This window comes from Protopterus annectens, chromosome 1.part0 (assembly GCF_019279795.1).
Source record: "Protopterus annectens isolate FY-2018-M chromosome 1.part0, PAN1.0, whole genome shotgun sequence".
Lineage (NCBI taxonomy): Eukaryota > Metazoa > Chordata > Ceratodontiformes > Protopteridae > Protopterus > Protopterus annectens.
The window spans coordinates 1,235,821,436-1,235,827,435 of record NC_056725.1 but is presented as its reverse complement, the minus strand read 5'-3'; positions in this window follow the sequence as shown (position 1 = coordinate 1,235,827,435).

Below are 6,000 nucleotides of genomic sequence, written 5' to 3'. Positions count from 1 at the left end.
GACCCCTGTCTAGCAGGGCAACTGATGTGATCCCCAGGGTGAAATTCCTTTCTCCCATCCAATTGTCAAGGTTCCTTTTGAAGAAGGCCAAAGAGGCACTCTGCTTGACATGTATAGGCAATCTATTTCAGAGTCTGGGGAGTCTCTGGGTCAGGAACCTATAGGTCACCCCTGGGCAGCTTTTTATGACATACGTTGACAACACTATATAATACCATAGTTGCTTTTGATTCCCTTCACATCCCTTGTCTATGCTTTATTGTTATGACGTTCATTCTTCATATATATATATATATATATATATATATATATATATATATATATATATATATATATATATATATATATATATATATATATATATATATATATATATATATATATATATATATATATATATATATATATATATATATATATATATATATATATATATATATATATATATATATATATATATATATATATATATATATATATGTATATATATATATATATATATATATATATGTGTATATATATATATATATAGATATAGATATATGTATATATATATATATATATATATATATATATATATATATAGATAGATAGATAGATATAGTTATATATATGTATATATATTACATCTGTACATACGTATATACATTTCCTATACTGGGCGCTGCTTACACCTGCGCAAGTGCACTCGCATATGCTTACTGTGTGTTACATATGTTTACTGCCATTTATTTGTGCTTACTTGTGCCTTATTCATTATGACAGTACCACTATGATTGAAGGGATCTGGTTAATAGTCCCATGCGATACTCACGTTCACTTTTACATGTTTTAATGTCGGTTTTACAGCAAAACGACATTCATTCCACAAGGAAAATGATATGTGCTATAGTCGAACCTGAACCGTGAATGCCTGTTCGTTAGGCGGATGCTCTAACCACTACACTATTGGTGTTATGCTTCATTTATATGTATACCCATGGTTCATAGTTATCCAAACACACGCCTCAACACTTCACTAACACAGCAGGCATCCATTTTCCTGTTGGGAAAACTGCACTACTACACATGTGCCATTCTCTACTGCTCTGGATCCGTGCTGCATGTTGACTCACTCAAAGTATATTTAAACCTCCCAAGCCTATAGTCCTGGCATATACATGTGTTTGATTGTCAGGGTGTTCATGTGGTCATCTGGGTTTAGGCTTGTCTGACTGGGGACCGGGACTGCCCTGTACCCATTTGAAATTCAGATTTAGCACGTGGACAAGGTTACTCCCACTGTTAGCATCCTACCTGTGGTTAGTGACGCAGGGATTTTGGCCACCTCTGGCCAGCTTGATATGTCAGCACTAGATAATACAGATGTTCCCCTGCTGTTTTCCTTCGCATTTGTTATGAATGCTTTCTTGTGCCCATGTTCATTCTGTATATATATATATATATATATATATATATATATATATATATATATATATATATATATATATATATAATCTGAAGTAGGATATTCATTTGTCTGCAACCTGTGGGTTATGGATCCGATATCGGATCCGAACCGGCATAGTTTCCAGCTATGGATCCAAGCTCTCAGCTCCTCCCCTCACCCATAATGCCCTGCTCTACCCTCATGACCTCAGATCTTGTTTGCCGCGCTGGTAACTGGATGTGGTTCTCATAGCTCTCAGCTAAGTGGATTTTTTCTTGTACAAGAATAGAATATTTTTGCTTTCTTTAAACTTTTTTGTGTGAAAGTTGTAGGTTTCCTATTATTATTGACTGTTTTTAGTTTAATTTAATTTTCAGTAGTATATTTTATCCCCTCCCCTCGCTGGTACGTAGAGTGTGTGTGAGGCCTGTGTGCTTCTTTATTGTTTTATTGTTTTAAGTTACTTTTGTAACTTTTGGTTAGCTTTTGACTATGGCTGATCAGCCTAAGTCAATTTTCTCTAAATGCTCCGAGTGTGGCCATAAGCTCTCACCGGCTGATGGCCACACTCGGTGTGTTAAGTGTCTTGGGGTTGAACACCTCACATCTGGTTGTTCCATTTGTGCAGGGTTCAACCCCAGGGCACTGAGGGAGCGGAGGTCCAAGCTGGTCTTGGCGGGTCTTTTACCGCCGGACTCGGCTCCGACCCCGCTCGCCGGGACTCCTGCGGCTGCAGCTGTTCCCCCTGTAGCACCCCTCCTGCTCCTGGGACTCAAACTCCCGCTTCAGGACAGGAGAGGGATGCATCTAAAAGGACGGAGGAGAAGCACCACTGCGGGCGAGACCTCTGTTTGGCCCCGCCAGCCAGCGGCTTCTCCCCGGCTCCTTGTGCGGTCTCCTCCTTCGGCTCCGGTCACCTGTGTGCTTCTCACGGGTCCTGAGGAGGAGGAGACCGATCTCCGTCGAGGCTATCGAGGAGGCATTCCAGGCCTACCTCGGTAGCCTCGTCGAGATCTACCCATAGCCTTTCGATGCTGATCTGGACGGATGATGCGAAGGTTCATCCAGGCCCAGATGCAGATGGGAGTGCTCTTGCCTCCCCCTCCGGGGAGCTCAACACCCTTTTCAAGCCTATTGCTCCTTCTCCGACCCGCTTCCGGGTTCGAGCAACTGGAGCCGAGCAGCTTCGGAGCCGGGGAGGTCGGAGCCGATGGTACTTGGTACCGGATCCGACCATGCCCTCGAGTGCGTCGGACCCGATCTCGGAGCCTGGATCCGAGCCGGATCCGGGGATCAGTGCTCCCGGCGCCGTCTGTGTCGGAGCGCACTGTCCTTCGGATCCGAGTGCTGGCGCCGGCTCCGATCCACTCTTCGGATCCGAGGGGAGCCGATTGTCGGATCCTTTGGTCGAGGTCGGCTCCCTCGGCTTTTGATGTAGTGGAGAGGGCTCTGTTGAGGGTCTCGGACCCCGGCACTTGCTTCGCCGTCCCGCTCCCTCTGCACTGGGCCAGGCTTCCACCATCGGCCCCTGGGACAGCCCGTTTCTGTGCCCCAAGTTGCTCCCATGGAGCAAATTGCTGCTGCGAGGACTCCTCTGACAGCCCCCAGAGGAGGCTCCTCGCATACGTAAAAGGAGGCACATTGACTCCCTGAGTCTCTCACTGAAGACACGGACTTGGAGGAAGGGAAGGCTCCCCACGGTCACCCCGAGGATGTCTCCTTCGGAGACATCATGGAAATGCTCCGTATCAGGGGGTGGTCTGCCCCAAGTCTTCCTCGGACGAGTCCGTGTTCTTGGAGGCATTCAAGCGGGCCCGTCTACCTCTTGGGTGTCCCCTGCCGACCCCTGGTGGACCTTATTACCACCAGGGCGTGGAAGGAACCGGACACCGTGGAGCCAATTCCCAAAAGACCTGATAAAATCCTTAGCCCGCCTTCTGACAGGACCCATTGGAGTAAGGGGCCTCCTGTAGATGCCATGTTGATGGCGGCGGCCACAAAGAGGGAACTGGCTCAGGAGAGTCCCTCAGTCCACCCACCGAGCAAGGAGTCTCGGATGATGGACCGCTTGGGGAAGCGGATGTTCAGTTCGGCGACCTTTCGTAAGGGCGCTGAACTATTTGGCACATGTTATTCGGATGCAGCGAGACCTTATTAAGAGTCGCTGCATCCCCTGAGTCCATTTGAGGAGGACAGAGCTCTGCACTCCACCAAAATGGCCACTCTTAGGTCAGTCACAAATACTTCTATGCGGCTACTCTCCCATGCTACGGGCCGCTAGAGCTGCGGGACAGGACTGGTCACTAGACGTCAGGCCTGGCTCCGCCACTGTTTTTCTGAGCCCTTCAAGGCGTCATTTGCGAACGCCTTTGATGGTTCTGCTCTGTTTGGCAAGACCGTTCATGAGACGTTGACCCAGAGCGAGAAGGACGGAAGACGCTGTCTGCCGTCGGAATCCGCTTCTCTGCACCCCAGAGGCCCTATTCTAGGAACCAAAAGGGTCAGAAGAAGATGTGGTTCCGGAAGTCGCAGCAGTCCCAGCCTGCTCCGGACAACCAGTCCTTCCGTGGCAGAGGAGGACAGGGAGGACGCCCTAGAGGCAGAGGGGCTCCCAGAAACGGGTCCAGGGAACCTTTCTCTGAACGGCCAGCAGCAACCCTGAGGGGTTGCCCGACTGCTCTACTCTGGAGGCAGTCAGGGGACGTTTTTCGGGGCACCTGGCGGCATGGGAGTCCATAACATCGGACCGCTGGGTTCTCCAAATCATATCCAGGGGATATCGCATTCCTTTCCTTCACCTTCCAAAGATGAAGTCCCTCCCAGACGTACCACCCGGTCAAAGGGAGGCCGCTTTGGCAGAAATTGGCCATCTGCTAGAGAAAAGAGCCATCCAGCCCGTTCCCCCAGACCAGATCGGATCAGGGTTCTACTCCAGGTTCTTTTTAGTGCCAAGAGAGACGGGGGAACTAAGACCAATCCTAGACCTCTCTCTCCTGAATCTGGCAGTCCCCAAAGAAAAATTCCGAATGGTCACTCTACAATCTATTCTCCCCCTTCTGGGAGAAGGCCACTGGATGTGCTCGATAGATCTCAAGGACGTACTACCACATCCTAATGGACAGACGCTCAGGAGGTTTCTCCGCTTCGGCTGGGAGCCAGTCACTACCAGTTCGGGTCCTTCCCTTTGGTCTCACCACAGCCCCAGGGTGTTTACCAAAGTACTAGCAGTGGTAGCGGCCCACCTGAGGCTTCAGGGGTGCAGGTCTTTCCCTACCTGGACGACTGGCTCCTTACCGCCCCAACAAGGCATCTACTTCTCTCGGCGAGACTCCTTTCTCCATCTTGCTCCATTTCTGGGCATCACAATAAATACAAACAAGTCCAACCTGGCACCCACTCAGCTCTTAGATTTCATAGGGGCCAGACTAGACACAAGGAGTTTACGAGCCTTCCTCACTGCGGACAGAGTTCTAAATCTGCAGCTCCAGGTGCGGGCCATTCTCCATTCATGTTCTGTTCCAGCGGAGTTGGTCCTGAGGGCTCTAGGGTCCATGGCTTCGTCGATAGCACTTCTTCCTCTTGCCAGGCTCAATATGCATTCTACAGTGGACACTCTTAGTACAGTGGTCATAGCTTGCTCTCTACATGCACCATCCCATAGCGATCAGCAAGGCTCGCAAGCGGTCCCTCTTGTGGTGGCTCCACTCCCGGATCTCCACGAGGGTCGCCCATTTTGTGCTTCTCCCCTCTCGCCACGGTGACCACGGATGCCTCCGCCTCGGGTGGGGGCACTTTGCGGGCGGACAGTCCAAGGCACGTGGAGCGATTCAGAGACCTTTCTGCATATCAATGTTCTAGAGATGAGAGCAGTGCTCTTAGCGTTGCTAGCACTTCAGGACTTTCTTCCCTTGGGAACAATTGCGATTCAATCGGACAATATGTCTGTTGTCTGGTACATCAACAAGCAAGGGGAACAAGGTCTTACCCTCTTTGTCGAGAGGCCATGAGAGTTTGGGAATGGGCAATCTCCACCAATCGCTTTCTCATAGCGCACATTCCGGGTCGGTCCAACATCCTAGCGGACAAGCTCAGTCGCACCATTCTGACCCCTTACAGTGGTCTCTCAATTGTCAAGTAGCGGAGCATATTCGCACGGTGGGGAACCCTTCATGCGATCTTTTGCTTCTCCCTCAAACACCAAGTCGACAGTTTTTTCGCTCTGATACCTCCTCGGAGGTACCCCAAGAGACGCTCTGGTGCATGCTTGGCGCCCGGTCTTCTGTATGCCTATCCACCCTTGCCTCTGATGCTGCAAGTTCTTCAGAAAGCCTCTCGGGTGGGTTGCAGAATGATTCTCATTGCTCCGTTCTGGCCTCGACAGATCTGGTTCCCCTTCCTAAGGTCTCACTCGGTGAATCCTCCTTGGATTCTAGATCCTATTCGGATCTGATATCCCATCCATCCTGCATTCCTCCTCCGAACCTGGACAGCCTGAAGCTGACCGCTTGGCTGCTCCAGTTCCACTCTTGATAAGGACTCGGTATTTCTTCACGGTAAAGGCTATTTTGGTG